The 17,704-nt window shown below is 51.0% G+C and overlaps 1 protein-coding gene across 1 annotated transcript in view; it reads left to right on the top strand.

The window, feature by feature from the left end:
* The window catches only part of Fignl2 (fidgetin like 2), a 28,611-nt gene that overhangs the window by 2,154 nt on the left and 8,753 nt on the right, over positions 1-17,704 (top strand). The window lies entirely within an intron of this gene.

The raw sequence follows: 17,704 nt of genomic DNA, 5'->3' as shown, positions 1-17,704 counted from the left end.
CACAGCTTTTTATGGTTCAAGAATCCCCTGCCCTCCCCTCCCCTCCCCTGCCTGGGCTGCAGCTTTATTGCTAGATCTCAGACTCTTCACGCAATTTCACGCCTCTCTGCTTTTGCTCCTGCTGTTCCCTCAGCCAAATGCCTTCCCATTGTCCCTGTCTTTCCTCTACCTCCTCATTCTTCAAGGCCCAGCTTGGATACCACACTTCCCTCTGCAGCCTCCCCAGAGCTCCCTGTTCTTGCAACTTACACTACCCTCCGTGAACTCCTAGTCCTGCACCTGTGCCTCCCTTTTGCCTTTTTGACTGATTCCAAATTTCATCAGTTTGAGGGCTCTGTAAATTCCTAATTTTATCAGTCGGAGGGCCAACCCAGGGATCTCTATCACTCCAGAGGACAGAGACGAAGCATATGCTCCCTTGCCCTGCCTCTTCCAGGGCTTGGCACCTTAGGGCTGCCCCATAGATATTTGGAAAAGGGGGTTGTAAGGGCATTTAGCTAAACAGCCCACAAAACATGGAACCTGGCCACTTTCAGGTAAATAGCTGTGTTCTGGGGAGTGATAGAGACCCCTAGGTGGGTCTCCTACCCACCCCTCTTCCTTTTGCTTTTTCCCCTCCTCCTCCTTGAGGACTGTTCCCACCCCCCAAGTCTGGGGAGGACTTTGCCCCTTCCCTTCCCCACAGACAAGCATTCTTTCCCTGCCATTATCATCCTGTTAAACAGAGAGGCCAGTCAGGATCCATATGGATCACATTAACAATTGCTTATTATCTGGGCTAAAGCTCCCCTACTCTCCACCCCCAGCTGCTACTGCTGCAGTTACTGGACCCTTAGGAGTCCAGCCACTCCCTGCCCCCACCATCGGTCAGCCAAAGAGGGCAGAGGACAAGCTGGTCTCCCTCACCTTCCTGGGGCCTTCTAGCAGAACTTTGCCTCTTCTGGACTTGGCAGTTAATGACTCCTTTACCTTATTTAATGAAAACCAGGCTCCTCACAGAAGCATGGCTCAGAGAGGTTCCAGGGCTCTCTCCTGGAAAAGGGGACTCAAGGACCGGGTGCACCTGTGGTCCAGTGCCAGGAGCCCTACCTATAAGAGACAGAGACAGGGGGTGAAGGGAGCCACTCTTGGTGGGGTACACTGGTGTTTTCTTCCAACTTAGTCTTGGGATGACCCTGCTTTTGTTTGGAGGTTGGAGGACTAGTGGACACTGGGACAAAGATCCTGGGAGCTATGTGACACCAAATCCCAAGGTTTTCTCTGTAGTAGAGAAGAAATAAGGCTGAAGGTGTAGCTTAATAGTAAAGCTTGTGGGGCTGGGGATTTAGCTCAGCGGCATAAGCACCTGTCTTGCAAGCAGGCGGTCGTGAGTTCGATCCTTGGTACCGATAAAAAAGAAAAAGACAAAAAAAAAAAAAAAATAGTAAAGCTTGTGCTGCCAAGCCCTGGTTTCCATCACCAGCTCCTACACAAAAACACATGACAAGAAATCTGAGTTTTCTGGAGCCACAGCTGATTTAGCCTTGCGGGATGAGGAGCAAGAGTTACATTTAAATATATACAACCCAAGAATACTTGGGTTCTAGAAGGAAGGGGCCTTTGGGATCACTGTCTGGCAGTCACTGGGCTGGGCTGCTGTTCAATGGTAGAGCCCCTGCATAGTATCCAGGAGGCCCTGGGTTCAGTCCACAACATCTGGAAAAAGCCAGTCTGGAAGTTCATAACTCAGACTGATAAAAGCTATTTTCAAAAGTACATTACCATTCATTGAGATGAGAGCTTGCATTCTCCTTTAGAGTGTTCTTGGACACCCTGAAGCCCTGGGACTTGACATCGGGAACTCCTCCCCCAGTATGCCCTCCGTGAGGTGCTAAGGCAGAGTCTGGTCTGTAGCCCACGTTTCCTGATCTCTGCACTGTGCTCACCCGTAGCCTTCTTCCTGGCAAGGGACAGCATGACACGGCCAGTGGTGGTGCTGGAGATGCTGGGTCTGGCTTCAGCTGGGAGTGTTCACAGTGCTTGTCAAGGTCTGGGCTGGCCACCTCATCTCCACTCGTGTGGCCTGGTGAGAGGCTTCAGGGACTGTTTTATTGTGTTTTGTTTCAGGGTCTACTTGACCTACCATAGAATAAGGGTGTGTGGAAAGAAAGCCTCGTTCTTCCTGGAGCGTTTTTCTAAGGATCTTGGTGATTCAGTTAACATTTAGATAGCACTTATTAAACAGTGTGTGTCTCCCTGAAGTGGGGCCAAGATGTGCCCTATTCATAAATATGGTCTTGAGGATTTAGTGAAGCGGTACTTGAGAGACCCAAGTTCTGGTCTTGAAGGTCTCTGGTCTGTGAAGGTGGGGCTGAAATGCAGCTGGAAGCGCTTAGGACAGTGATTGCGTGGAGGGGCTATTTCCCTGCCTTGCCAAGCCAAGAAAAGAGATTGCAGTGGGACCTACCTGGATGTCTTGCTGACTTTTGCTATATACTATAGTGTGTCAGCCTTCAGACTTCACTTCAGGGACTGGAGGAGGGGAAGGAATGAATGAAAGCATGAAGCCTGTGGCCCCTCCCTTTGTAGTACTGGGAATTGAATTTACAGTGGCCTTCACAGAGTTGCATCCCCATATTTTTTATTTGGAAGCAGTCTCACTAAGTCTTTGAGTGGCTCAGGCTAGGCTTGATCTTGAGGTCCTCCTGTCTCAGCCTCCCAGAGTACTGGGATTGTAGGTATGCACCACCATGCTCAGCTCAACCCATTTTCTGATGATTGGTCCTGGTCCCCACTCCAGGAACCAAACCCAGAGCTGCAGTGACCCTGCCTGCTGAGCAAATCAGCTGGGACAAGTGACTTCAACTGTTTTAGTTTTGACTTCTTCATTTGCAGAACAAAAAGAGCCTCACCTGTTGGTGACATGAGCCTAAGTGTGCTTCTGTATCTCTGTAGCACACACCCCTCTGATGACCTGCTGAGTGACTCAGAGCCCAGGGACTCCAGAAAATGACCTCCCAGCGTAGGAGTAAAGAGGAAAGTAGGACATGTGTGAGGGTTCTGGCCCATGGCCTCCTTGGAGCTCGCTCCTAAGTAGTCATGGCAGGGAGAGCGGCTGAGGAGGAGGACAGAGGAGAGCCAGTGTGACTCTGCAGGAATCTAGGACTTGGATGCCCACTTTCCTCCTTCCCCGTTCACTCCCTGGCAGACTCCCAGCCACCTGGTCCCCTGCTTGGTGCTAGGACTAATTAGGGGTATGAAGAGGCTGCTTCATTTATTCTTTTTTTTTTTTTTTTAGTCTTTTTACCGGTACCAGGGATCGAACTCATGACCGCCTGCTTGCTAGGCAGGTGCTTATGCCACTGAGCTAAATCCCCAGCCCCTAAGACTAACCTGTTCTGAGGACTGTCCCACTGTGTCCCAGTGAGCATCGGGCAAGGTCCTGGGTATACCCCAGCTGGGCTCCAGAGGGAGTGCAGCCAGTCATACATAGTTCACAGGATCCTGACATTCCCTAAACACTCACTGGGGCCTGTGTGCCAGACCCCCAGCTGGGGCTGTCATGCGTGGGTCTCCCTTAAACCTCAGCCTCCCATATAACCATGGGGTGCCAGAGGATGTGCCCAGCTCTCATGTTCCCTTGACATGGGCCCTGGCATAAACTATGGCTACCAGGCCCTGGGTATTTATGCAAGTAGCCATTCACTCAACACCCATTGTGGTTTTTTTGGTAGTGGGAATCAAACTCAGGAGTTTGTGCTTTGGCACTAAGCTATATCCCCAGTGAAAGATTTAAGATGTATCATGTACCAAATACTAATGAGGATTATAAATGTTGTTTTTATTTTGCTTCATTTTGGTTTTGGTGGTGCTGGGGATTGAATTCAGGACCTTGTGATGCTAGGCAAGTACTCTACCACTGAGCTATGTCCCCAGCCCTTATGTAGTTGGGAATCAAATTCAAGACCTCACACTTGCCAGGCAGGCACTGTGCCACTGAGCTAAGTCCCCCCCCGCCTTGTGTTTTGATATGATTCCATTGCTTGCAAGGTGTTGGAGACCAGCAGAGAGGCAAAGGAAGAGCCTCCACTTTGAGGATCACTGTTGCTCCCTTGTCTGAGTAGAAGGAAGCCTCCGAAGGCATGTGAGCAAAGTGCACCCAAGTGAGATTGGGGTGTACGTGCTGAGAGGAGAGAGGCTAGTTAAGGGGCAGCAAGGCCTTGCCTCAGTGGAGGCCTGGAGAGGGTGTCTTCCTTGAGGAGGCTGTGTTAGTGGGAATGAGCAGGAGGAAACTGAGACGAGGCCACAGATCAGGAAGAGTCCACCCAAAGCCAACTGTGCCACATAACCATCGGATGCTCAAGTCTGGGGATGTTTCTTCTTTCCAGGTCAGTGGGGAAAGCAAATGGGTGGATTTCCCTTCCCACCACCCTCGAATCAGGTGGCTTTGTCCCCACCCAGCCTGTGTGTTCCCAAGAGGGCTCCCTGGGAACTCTGGACACCAGGGGGTCTCAGTTCATTTTCTGCCGATGTAACAGATAGCACAGCCTGGGTATTCACAAAGAAGAGGAGTTTATCTGGCTTTTGGAGGTTGAGAAGTCCAAAATCCTGGTGCCAGTATCTGGTAAGGACCGTTGTGCTGTATTGTAACAAAGCATGAGACTGAAACAGAGAGGAAGCCAGCCCAAATGCATCCTTCTCCCAGGAGCCTCCATGAGATAACCAGCCCACTCCTGCAGTGACAGCAGTAATCCCTCCCGGCCTGATCACCTCTTAAAGGCCTGATCACCCCTTAACGTTAAGATGGTGGTGAAGTTGCAGCATGAGTCTTGGAGGGGACATTCAAACCACAGAACTGGCCCTTTTAGCAAGGGGCTTCTTTTCCAGGCAGACCTGTGCTGTGTGGGATGGAGTCCATAGCACCCTCTGCAGGCTTCTTGTCCTGGGGTCTGAGCCCCTGGAGGAGAAAGACTCGGTGGCAGGGAGAAGGCCACCCGGGAACAGGAAAGAGATATCTGCTTTTCAGATCGGGGCTGGTCGAGTTGGGAGGGTTTGCAGGGATGCCTGTAGACATTTAAGTGTGGTGACACTGGAAAACTGCCAAGGGGGCAAAGTGCAGTGACCAGCCTATGATGCTGAATGCCCCTGCTGATGGAGAGCTCAGCACTGTAGACAGCGCACAGTTCTCAGACAGGGCTGGTCCTTCTGAGAAGCCAAAGGGTTCCATCTTGGCTGTTACATGGGAGTAACATCATCTGCTTCTCATGTGGGAGGCTGGAGCTCCATCCTTGCCTGGTGACCTAGACATGTGAACTGTATCTCAGTTTCCTCATTTGTTACATGGAAGTACTATCCTGGGGTTCGTGTGAGGATTAAACAACTGCCATGTGACAAGCACCCCATTAGCAGGCGAAGAAGAGGCTGTGGCTGTTCAGTCTCGGTCGGTCTGTACCTTACGCCCTCTCCATTTACCCTTCTCTGTGTCTCCATGGCCCTGCCTTGCAGGTGTGGCCCCCCCCCCCCAGCACAGCCTAGGTGGACCGGACAAGCTGCATAGCTGAATGACTTAGCTCAGCACCCCCAGGGCTGGGAATGGACTGGGAGGGGCTGAGGCAGCCCTGGGGGTGCCTGGGTGGGCTGCCAGGGCCTGTTTCTTGGCCTTTGCTTAGGTCAGCCCTGTGGGGGCCTGCCTTTCACTAGCCTTCAAGCACAGGGTGAGGGACACATTTGGGGCCAGAGAAATAGGATCACTCAGACTTTATTTTTTTTTTATCAGTACCAGGGTTGAACTCACGACTGCCTGCTTGCAAGGCAGGTGCTTATGCTGCTGAGCTAAATCTCCAGCCCCCACTCAGACTTTAAACTTAAGCATTTTGGAGGCTACATGCCACTTGTGACTCAAGGTAACCCAAGTCCTACACTGCTGGGTGGGTGGGCAATGTGAGGTCTTGCAGGAGACCCAGACCACTGGGCTGAGACCTGTGGGCATTGACTGCTGCTGAGTGCGTGGGTAGAACTGTATCCGTGTTATACAGGCCTATCCGTGTTATAGGTCCCTTTGTAGACCTATACATATATTTTTTATATATTGAAAAATATTTTGTTATGGTGCTGGGAATCAAACCCAGGGCATCATGCTTGTTAAGCAAGATCTGTGCCACAAAGGCACATCCCAGCCCAAAGATGCACCTTTGAGGATAGGCCACAGGCTTTCCAACTGTTAGAAGGGGACTGGCATAAAGCCTTGTCCTTATTATCCATCGTATGCACACACAGGGCCAAGTCCTGAGGGAAGATGAGCCCCAGAGCCTGACACAGAGCTCAGCCAGCTGCAGATGGCAGTGGTGTTCCTTCAGGACAGGACAACAGGAGACAGCCTTCTCCACTAGGCACCTGTGCCCACCCCACACATAAGCTCGTTGAGTCCCCCAACACCCCAGTGCAGAGCTGTGCTGTCTCCCTACGAGGGTTGGAGACTGGAAGCTGGAGGGAAGCTGGCTCTAGGTGGGGCAGAGCACAGGGCTCCCATGCAGTGAAAAAGCAAATCGTCTTTTCATATAGTAAGTGCAGGGGCTGGAAATGGACCTCAGTGATAGATCCCATGCTTAGCATCCGAAACGCCTTGGATTCAGTCCCCAGTGCCACAAACAGAGCAGCAACAACAGAAAAGGATTTATAGTTGACCTTCATTATCTTCAGGGAATTGCTCCTAGGACCCCCCCCCCATGTATACCCAAATCCAAGAATGCACAAGGCCGTTATACAAAACCATGTAGTGTTTCCTCAGAACCTTTGCATATCTTCCTCTGTTCTATAAATTTACATTATATCAGGTATTAAAAGTAATCTAAACTAGAGGCATTATATATATAATTTTTAATTTAAAACAGGGTCTTACTATGTAGTTCAGGCTAGCCTTAAATTATGTAGCTCAGGCTTGCTTTGAATTTATGTTATCTTTCTGCCTCAGACTCCTGAGTGCCAATATTACAAGTGCTGGAATTACAACCATCTCTAAATTACTTTTTTTGTTTGTTTGTTTTTTGGAGACAAGTTCTTGCTGTGTAGTAAAACTGGTCTTGAAGTTACTATGTAGTCCAGGCTGGCCTGGAATACAGTGATCCTCCTGCTTCAGCCTCCTGACTGCTGGGATATGCCCTATCACACCCAGTTTAGATTACTTTTTTTTTTTTTGTCTTTTTCATTTTTATCGGTACCAGGGATCGAACTCATGACCACCTGCTTACAAGACAGGTGCTTATGCCGATGAGCTAAACCTCCAGCCCCTAGATTACTTTTAATACCTGATACAATGTAAATGTTATTAGGAAAGTAGTCATTACAGTGTATCACTTAGAGAATAATGACAAGAAAAAGTATATGTACAATTCCAGAACAGACACATTTTTTTCCCTAAGTATTTTCAGTCTGTGATTGGCTGATTCCGAGGATGTAGAATAAGTAGATCCAAGTGCCTACTGTACTGAAACAAAGTAATTAGTATAAAACAGTATAGGTCAGCCTTGCTCTAGGGGCCTCTCTTCCCAGGCTTTTTGCATGAAGGAAGTTGGTGAGGGAGGGAAGGGCAGGGTAGAAGGAGAGCAGAAATAAGTTCTGGCTGAGATGTGGGTAGTGACAGCTGAACAGGGAAGGGACAAAGAACCTGGGTTAACAAGTGACATCAACTCTCAGGAAGGTATTTGAATGGCAGGACACAGGTGTTGGAAACTTGCTGTGATTCCCAAAGAGAGAGCCAGCGGCAGCCTCAGAACCAAAGTGGCAGAACAGCCCGGGCACCCCCAGCGGTAGAGGAGGATACAGGGTGGAGGGACCACAGCAAAGGCTGTGAACTGTGTGGCCCAGAGAATGGTCTGCTGTGGCTGGAGGGATAGAGGTGGCTGGGTCTGAGGCTGAATGACAAACTCACTCCCCCACCCCGCCACTCCAGAGCACGCTGAGGGGCCTGGCCTCTGCTCTGTGGTCTGGAGGAGGCTGCACATGTGTACATAGCTGGAGCTCCCTGGTGCATTTGGATGTAGGGTGGGCTGTGGCCCTGCATTTCGGAGAGAATGTCAGCCAGATTCTGACACCTGGATAGGTGGTGGCTTCAAGAGGTGGAATCATAGGGACTCTGTGATTTCCAGCCTCGGTGGAGAGACCCTTGAGGGTGGTGAAGATGTTTCCTGGGATGTTGAGTCTGAGGTCTTGATGGACTCCACAGAGGACCCTCCACATTCTCACCTAGATTCTTAAGTTTTGTGAGATTTCCAAGGACAGTGAAAAGCAGGACTCAGGATGAAGTTGGGTCTGGATATTGTGGGCATTCAAGAGAGACCTGCAGTAGACATCCATGCCTGGCAGTTTCTAAGTGACAGAAGTGTGTGCGTGGGGGAGCATGGCAGGGCCCTGGGGCTGTTTTTTTTTTTTTTGGCAGAGGAGAAGTTGGTGAGACATGTTTCAGGACAGATGTCAGAGAGGCTAAGGGTCAGGGTATCATCCTGGCAAGCTGTGGTTTGAGATCCGGGTTCAGTGATGGCCAAGCATTCAGGGGCAAGTCAGGCAGCTTTCTCCTCTTCTGGCCCAGCAGGCAGCTCTGAAGCTGCACTTCTGTCCTTGAAGTTGTCCTTCAAAGCTGTTGGGTCCTTCTGGCCCAGGACAGTCCCTACCCAGAGCTTTCCCAGGCTGAAGCATCCAGCCAGCCTCTTAGGAGCCCAGCTGGAGCCTGCCCCCAGGTCCCTGCCCTGCTGTCCTGCTCCAGCCCTGGGTCCTCCCGCAAATATGGAAAGTTCCACCCGCCTCACTGCCCTCAGGCCAGCTGTGAGGCATCCTGTCCTTCCTCCCATTTCATAGTGGAGGAAACAGATCCAGAGATTCTTGTCTCACACCTCGGAGGCTGAGTCCGAGCCCAGCTCTCACTCTCTACACTACAGGAGCTATGAGAGGAAGGGGTGAGGGAAGCAGTGTGGGACTTCCGCATGGCTTCCGGTTCTTGCTGGAGTGCTTCAGAGACCGCGGCCCTGGGTCAGTCTGGGCTTTAGACCCTACCTCACTCAAATCCAGAGTGAGGAAAGGGGATAGGAAGGGAAGGAGTGTGCCCCACCGTGGGATGGGCTCACAGAGTACTCCCGCTCAACAAGCCCCAGTCCAGTTTAGTGGCCTCTGGCAGATAACAGCTAATGCCTGCCTTTGGAGCCCTCTGGAAAGCAGAGATACAGAGATAGGGCTACTCTTAGTCCTTTTGCACCCTTCCCCAGAGCTCAGGAGTAACTCCACCCTGTAACTCAGAGGAGGGGTGTGGCAGCGCAGTTGTGCTGCCTTCCACATGAACCCCAGCCTGATTCATCTTACCTGGCCTGCATGAAAACTGCTCCAGCTCCCCGTCTCCCACAGAGTGAGGGAGAAAGCAAATCAGCTTTGCTAAATCTCAGCTGGGGGGCGGGGTAACTGATTACCTGGAACCCCTACAGGTCCTTGCTGGTTTAAAAGGGAGTGATTGGTTTTCTCTTACTCAACAGTTAGGCAGGAGATGGAAAAATGTGTTTTCTTTGTGAGAGGAACAGTGGCAGTAACTAGGCTGATTCTTTCCTTGGCTTCCACAGGGATGGGCTTGAATCTGGCTCACCGCCCTTGTGTTCCGTGGCGTTGCCTGGCCTGGGGTGGGGACATGGAGGACAGGGTTTAGAGCATCCCTAAGCAGCGACAGCCCTGGGAGGGAGGCTCAAGGGAGGGCGGGTGGGGCAGTTGGGAAGAAAGGGGTGGGAGGAAAGCAGGGATTCAGAGCTGGAAAAGTGATTAGCAGCCCTGATGAGGTTGAAGTCAGGCCTGGCAGCCCCAGGGCAGCAGGAGAGAGAAGAAAAGCAGGGATTTTGAGGTGAACAAAAGTAGCTGCCAAACTGAGCACCAGATCACAGAGGCACAGGCAGGTCCCTGAGCCCTTGAGGTACGACCGACTCTGCATAAAACATTCAGGGCCTGTGTCCTGTATCCTGAACCTTCTGCAGGAGGGGGGGGGGCAGGTGGAGGCTCCCAACCTCCCAGGGCAGTAGATAGGCTGTTTGATCAGTGAGTGTGTAAATTGGGATTTTATGGATCGCTTAGTCACCGCTGGAGCTGGGGCCCCCAAATTCCTCTGTGACCCAGAATGCTTAATCTAGTCCTGAGCTTCCCCCTGGGATGCAGAGGGGACAGATCCACCAGGCCCCACCCCTCCTGCTGCAACTCTTCCCAAGGCCCCAGGCTTTGTCAGTTGCAGGTTGAGCGGTTCAAATGTGCTAATACACTCCCTGGGGGCTGCTGGACAGTGGGACTTACCCTTCTATGCTGTGATTGGCCGAGAGGCCCTGGGAGGGGGCTCCTGGCAGCAGCTGGGAGTGTGTGTATGTGCCTTTGCATGCGTGCTTACATGCAAGTGTGCCTGTTTGAGGGGAGGGTGTTGGGGGTGTCCACCTTGTTCAGTCCACTGGGCAGAGACAAAGGATCTTCTTCTAGTCCTGAACCAGGCTTAAGCCCAGAACAAGGCATGTTCCTACCTGGAGAGGCTGGTTGGGGAACCCACCTGTCCTTCATTATACCCTGACATGGTAGGGCTTAGTGAACGTGTGTTGAGTAACTGGGTGGGTGAGTGATCATGAGTGACTGAATTTTTCTCTGGGGTTATGTCTGCTGGAATAACCCGGCTTCTACAGATCCCCAGATCTAAGATTCCGCAGTAACCCTCCTCCCTTCTCTGAGATTTGCGTTAGCCTAGGCCTGCTTGGCCAGACATCAAGACCGGACATGAAGGAGTGTCCAGGCCTCGGGGGACACAGCTGTGACCCCCGGACTCTCTTATCACTCAAGAGTGCTTTCACTGTGGTCACATTTCTCCTCTCTGCGGCCCCATCTGTCTTTGGGATTTGAGGAGGATGAGGATGGTAGCCGGGTGGGGGAGGGTGTTGAACAGCTGAGGGGGAGGGCAGCCAGAGGGCCTGATGACAAACTGCCCTGTCCTACCTTCCTCTCCTGCTCTCCAGCCGGCCCCTCCTCCAGAAAGGCCAGACAGGCTGGACTGGGGGAGGGGGTTAGCCCAGAGGGCCACAGTCCTCCTGCTTCTAGGGCAAGCTGGAGTACAGTGTGGGCTGTAAAACTACCTGGGGAGCCCGAGGAGCACAGTTTCAATCCTGAGGAAGTCTTCCTGAGGCCCAGAAGTTCCAGATAAAGCTAGGGTGGCAGGAGGTGACTGTCAGAAGCTCCCTGGGTGCACAGCCCAGCCCTTGCTGGGATCAGGGCTGTGTGTCCAGTCATGATTATCTGTGTTGCTATGACTGCACTGACTATCAAACACTGGGGTACTGAGGAAATGAGTTCTAGTTTAGTAAATTTGAATGAATTTAAGTGAGAGCAATCACATGTGGCTAGTGGTTGCCAATGGGATAGTACAGGATAGAGGCTGTGGGCAGGGGCTGCAGTGAAGCCCTTGCATTGGTGCAGATGCCAGGCTTGCTCCTTTCAAACTACGTGGCCTGGGGCAGGACTCTTCCCACCCCAGTCTACTGAGCTGCCACAGATGGAAATGCTGTGTGGGTCATCCTGGTTAGGTTAGGGGACTGTCTGCTCTGTGGGTCACAGGGGAGGTAAGTACTCACTGGGGGAAAGAGTGCCTTTTTTTGCCGGTCGACTTGGAGGCACTTCCTTGGGGATGTCAATCCAAAAAGGCTTCCTACAAGAGGGGATGAGTGGAATGGGTTGGGGTAGAGCTGAACAGTAGCGGGGGATAGTGATGGCTATTCCCAAATGGGCAGCCCTGGAGACCTTTGAGCCTGAATGAGGCACCCTGGCAAAGGCTAGGATGTACACAGGTGTGTATAGGGCTGTCCCAATGGGCTGAGTTCCACCTCCCCTCTTTTCAGCTAGGAGACCACCACCCTTCTCAGCCTCCATTTCCTCTTCTGTCAAATGGGGAGAGTGGTGTCATTTAGCCAGGATGAAGTGAGGATGAAACCAAATGACACCTATGAAAGTTCTTTGCAAACACTAGAAGCCTGGCAGGAAGGGAAGGCTTATTCGTGAAGGGTGCTGGGACGTGGCCTGGCCTCTCAGGACGACAACAGATGGTCACAGCTTGGCTGTGGCCCTGACCGAGGACACAGGCAGGGATTTTTGCACTGTCCCCTCCCCCTCAGTGCCTGTGTGTGCACACATACTGCCCAGATGGGGGCCACTTGGCCAGCTTCGCCCAGGCTGACCTCCTGCTGTTTGGTGTTTGACATATGAGGAGGCCAGGGTCAGCACACACCCCCACCACACCCTCATCCCACTGAGGAGCCAGGCTGGCGGGGAGGCCTCACTACCTCCAGGAAGCAGGATCCCAAGGGCCCTGATCTCTTTACCATGTGCCTGAGGCTTTTGATGGGAATTCCATTGCCCCTTTTGTCCTCTCCCACAGAGGCTTGAAAGCGGGGAGAACAGAGGGAGACTACCAAAACAGAACACAGAGAGAGAAAGGAAGAGAGCCAGCCCAGTGTGGGTGCCTGGGAAATGGGATGGGTGCTTTTGGGCTCCAGCCATGTCAGGGCTGAGCAGTTTCTTGTGGGGCTCAAAGACATAAACTCTTCTTCTGGGTCCCCTCCCCTCCATTCCTGATAATTCCCTGGCTTCCCTTCTTGCCACCCTTATTGTCATCTCAAGTGAACTGATGTTAGTTACTCATGTTTTTTTCTTTATTTGAATACAGAATCAATTTTAAGCCTTTTTGCCCAGTCATTCTCCTGTCCATCCATCTCTATCCATCCATCCATCCATCCATCCATCCATCCATCCATCCATCCATCCTATAGTCTATTAAGAATTTACTGTGTATGAAGCACTGTCCTTGGGATAAAGCAGCGAACAAAAAAAGTCCTTGCTCCTGTGGAACTTTGTGCTGGGTACACAGACAAGAAAGCACAAAATAGGTCAGAGTTAGGATAAGTGCTACCCAGAGCATCAGGTTGAAGGGGCAGCATCTGAGGCGACAGTTGAGGAGAGAACTGAAATGAGCTGTGGGAATGCTCCTGGCACAGAGTGCAGCCAGGGCACATGCCCTGGGGCAAAAGGGAACAGGGGTGGGAGGAAAGGCCAGGAAGCCACGGTGGCTGAAGAGGAACAAGGGTGCCTGGAGAATGATGTAGGACAAGGTCCAGAGGGAATGGAAACAGATTAGTCAGACCTGGTCAGCTAACGTGAGACTTTGGCTTTTAATCTGAGTGTGGTGGGAGCCACTGCCATATTTGGGTGGGAAATGACGTAATCAGACATGTGTTCAGGATCCTGGCTACTGTGCTGAGCACAGAGAGAGACGCTGTAGAAATGGGAGGGGGGTGAGGGGGGGACTGGAGGGCCCTGCTGCTACTCAGCTGAGAGATATCCCTGGAGGTGGTGAGAAATATTTTGTTTCAGACACATTTTGAAAGCCAAGGTCAGCTGGAAGTGTTGGTCTGAAGTGTGTGAGAGAGAAGGTGAAGACAAGTTTCCTGCTTGAGCAACTGGATAAAGCTACCATTTCCTATGATGGAGAAGACCCAGGAGGTTGGGGAAGCCGGAAGTTTGGTTTTTGGACATGTTAATTATGCTAATTAAGTTTTGAGTGTCGGTGTGAGGAAGAAAGTTGTGTGTGCCAGTACAGAGTGCAGGGAAGAAATCTAGGCTGCAGAACATGTCTGGGAGATGTCAGTGTGGGGCACAAACAGGATGAGATCATCCAGGATCCATGGAGAGGGAAAGCCACAGGAGTGAGCCCCAGGCTTTTGAGGTTTAGCAGGGAGCCAAAGAGGCTGATGGAAAGGAGGTGAGGTCAGGAGTGTGGTGTCCTGGTATTTCAAGAAAGGAGTGAGAGAGGCCTGGGATTTAGCTCAGCAGCATAAGCACCTGCCTGGCAAGTGTGAGGTGGTGAGTTCGATCCCCAGTACCAAAAAAAGAGAGGCCGAGTGAGATGTGAGCGGAGGAGTGGGGACGCTTAGAGGAACAGGGTGGTGGAGTGCTAAGGATGCCTGGTTGGAAGGGGTTTGCGAGGAAATGGACAGAGGGGGATTAGAAGTAGTACAGCCAACAAAAAGCTTAAAAATTTTTTTTTTTTAATTTTTATTTTTGGTACTGGGAATCTAACTCAGGGCTTTGTGCTTGCCAAGCAGGTGCTTGTGCCACTAAGCTCTATTCCGGGCCCAACTTTTTCTTTTAGAGAGGGAGATGGCTAAGTTATAAAGCAGGCAGAGGATGAAGTTGGAGGGAGATCAAGAGATTATCTCAGGCTTCCCTTAGAAGGGGAAACTACTCTGCAGGATGGGAGAATCCAGGGAACAATGTCCTTGAGTGTTGAAAAGGGAAGGGACCAGGGCACAAGAGGAAACAGTTAGTTCACCCATCCTCTGCTCTTGCTGCCAAGAGGGAAGCTGGAGGAGCTTCCCCAAGGTGAGGGGTGAGTGGCCAGGGAGGATGCATAAAGGGCTTTACCGTGGACCTTGAAAGATGGGAGTTAGTTGGCAAAAGGAGAGTGGCCCCACAAGAACAAAGGCCTTTCTGTAAGTCTGAATGAGCAGGGCTGATTTTTCTAGATGGGGGGGGGTGCCTTAGACCCTTATGGAGAGAAAAGCTGGCTTGCATTGCTTTGTTGAGCTGTCCTTCATAACAAAGGATGAGGCCTATGATGTTCACAGACAAAACTGAGGACTAACAAGTTGCTCAAGGGATGCGGGATCATTGCAAGGAGGACTACCTGGCTTGCCTGTTCCTGCTTTCAGCTCCTTTCTCGTTCTCCTAGGCCCCTTCCTCACCGGCTCTGCAGCTCCATGTCCTTCAGTTTCTCCAGGCCTGGGACAAGGGACAGGGAGGGAAGGCATCAGCTCTCATAGGCTTGTGCGCCTCTGCTGGCATGCATGGCCTGCTGCAGCCTGCGCAGGGGTGGGCAGATTTGCTTTCTGAGTGGGGCTGTACCTGCAGAGAGCTGCGTGACAGTGGGCCAGCCATGTATTCTCTCTGGAACTCAGTTTTACTATCTGCAGATACCTACGTGGTGGAATGTAGTGGGGAGAAAAGGAGAGACCTGCCACGCATGTCAGTGCTGCCTGCTCAGTTCTGTTCTTCTCAGGGGTCCTCCAAGCTGGGACCCAGGCCACCAACAAACCCCGATGCTCCCATCTCCCCAGTCCTATTTCCCCAGCTCCAGGTAACCTCAGCTGTCTTTGAGTTTCTTTTATTTTCTATCTGAACTTAAAAAAACAAAAACATACACTCCCCCCTAAAAAAAAAGCCCCTCACAAACAAATGATTCTAATCTGTCAATGCCTGTGATTTCCCCATTAGCACCAGAAATCAACAGCTGTCTCTTTCAAGGGTAATACCATGATTTTTTTCCCTTTAAAACTTCAACTGACAACTGAAAATTGTATATATTTATGGTAGACATGTATACTGTGTTCTATGGCTAAACTGAACTAGTTAATACACAGTACCTCACATACTTTAATTATTCATTTGTGGTAGGAACACTGAAAACCTACTTTTCACAATTTTGAAGTATACAATTCAGTGTTACTAATCACAACTACCGGGAAGTACAGGCGTGTTGAACTCCCAGCATGTCTCCAGGCCTCTTCTCAGGCCTTTTCTTGCTTCCTTTTCTCCTGGCTTCCTTCCTTGCTTACGGATCACATCTACCTTATTTTCCCTCTTCGCTGATGGAGGCTATCAGCGTGGCTCCTAGTCTGATCCGGTTCTGCCTCTCTGACAGTGGGCACAAGTGGCAGGCCCTTAAATATATCATGAGGTCTAGAAGCCGGAAGATGGTGCACTTGCAAAACACGGGCTGCATCCCGCCACCAGCAGTTTTGCGGCCACCTCTTTGGCATCCTTTGCCCATTCCCAGACGTGCATTAATTCTATCTATGCTGAACTCTGTGCCAGGTCCCAAAGCATCTGCCAGGCAGGGCTGTGCCTAGGAGGTGTGTGTGGGTTTTCCATGTGCTGGTTGCAAGGGCTGTGGCAGGTACTCAGTCCTCCAGAGTCCTCTCTTCTTTCCTAGCTGTAGATTGGTATGAGGGGCAGGACCAGAGGACCCCCCCACCACCACCACCAAGGGAACTAGCTATAAGTAGGAAAAAAAAAAAAAAAAAAAACCTGGGACAAAAGGCCTGTGGGAGCCCCTGTGAATAGATTAATGAGATCTCCATACGGAGGGCCCACAATGGGATTCTCCACTCCAACCCTTTGTCCAGGCTGAGATAATGGGGCCTTGCCGAGAAGGGCAGTATCACCCTGTCTCCACAGAGCCACCAACCAGCTGCCCCTCCTCTACCCTGCCCCCATGCTGTTTGGCCAAGGGACATTTCTCCCCCATAGGTAATGAGATCCAGAATCAGAATCATAGGAAGTTTGTAAGATCCTGATGGGAGATGTTGACATTTTGTGGTTGGGGTCGCTTCCAGGCCTATGTTGAATAAAATTAATGATTTTTTAGAAATGTTTCTGGGGCTGTAGTGAAAAAGAAGAGATTGAAGCCAGGTGCAGTGGTGTGCACCTGTAGTCCTAACTCAGGCATCCTAGGCATAAAGATCGATTGAACCCAGGAGTCTGAGGCCAGCCTTGGCAACGGAGTGAGATTCTTAGAAAAAAGAAGAAGGAAAAAGGCAAGTTTGAGGCTTACTTATCTGCTGTCCCAGGATGCTGAGGTTGATGTAGGGGTGGATTTATACCCTGTGTCAGTCCTGATGCACAGAGCGTCCAGGGATGGCAGGAGCACCCACAGGACATGGGGAAGTATAAGGATTTGGACCAGGTGAGAAGGCTGATTCACCTTGCTCAGCACTCCTAGAAGTCTTCCTAAAAATATGAGGGGCCTTAGGAATTATATTATTCTTCTACACATAATGTTTTCTGAACTGTTTGTTCATGAGATGGAGGGGTCTCACCACAGTGCCCAGGCTGGCTGTGTTTATGGCTTACCTGTAGGTTTGAAGGCTGTGCTCTGTGGGTAGAGCTAAACAGGGCTCCCCAAACCAGGAGTGTTTGAAAGTTTTCTTACTACCAGGAAAGGTCACGGAACCCAAATAGAGAACTGTCTGCCTAGCCCAGCACGTGGGGGCAAGTTCGAAGTGAAAGGGACAGTCCTACTTGGGTGGTTTTGCCAAGAGAGGCTACAAATTCTCTTGTCTGGGTTGGAGGGAAAATATACAGCACTTGGGGATATGTGCGTGTTCATAGGCAGATAGGAGTCTGCTTCCATGGAGTCCTATCTTGTGCACTGGCATGGCCTCAGGTTCTTCTCTGGCTGTGAGAACAAAGAGCTGGACCAGACAGGCAGTACAGACACATGTTGAGGGCCTGCCCTTTGATTTCTGTTCCTATTGTGGAATACTATGTGGCTTTCAAGATGTATTAATCTATTTGTACCTCAGCCTCCTCATCCACAGAATGGGAGTGACAGTGGGACTGATCTCAGCACTATTAAGATACATGAAGGGCAGAACACGAGCTGGTTCTACCTCTGGTGCTTAGCTGCTGGAGAAATGGCAGGAGGACTGATCTGTCATGTGAGAGCTGGAAGGAATCTCACAGAACAGCCAGCCACCAACTCTTTCCCAACCCTAAGGCAAAGTGACCTGTTTGTACTCTGCATGGGACTGTATACGTTCCTATATTATTTCTGATTTTGAGATGGTCTCACTATGCAGCTCAGGATAGCCTCAAACTCACAGCGATCTTCCAGCCTCCTGAG

This window comes from Cavia porcellus, unplaced genomic scaffold (genome assembly GCF_034190915.1).
Source record: "Cavia porcellus strain 051 isolate PalLab524CR breed Dunkin Hartley unplaced genomic scaffold, mCavPor4.1 scaffold_8, whole genome shotgun sequence".
Taxonomy (NCBI): domain Eukaryota; kingdom Metazoa; phylum Chordata; class Mammalia; order Rodentia; family Caviidae; genus Cavia; species Cavia porcellus.
This window is presented reverse-complemented; position numbering and strand designations above follow the sequence as displayed.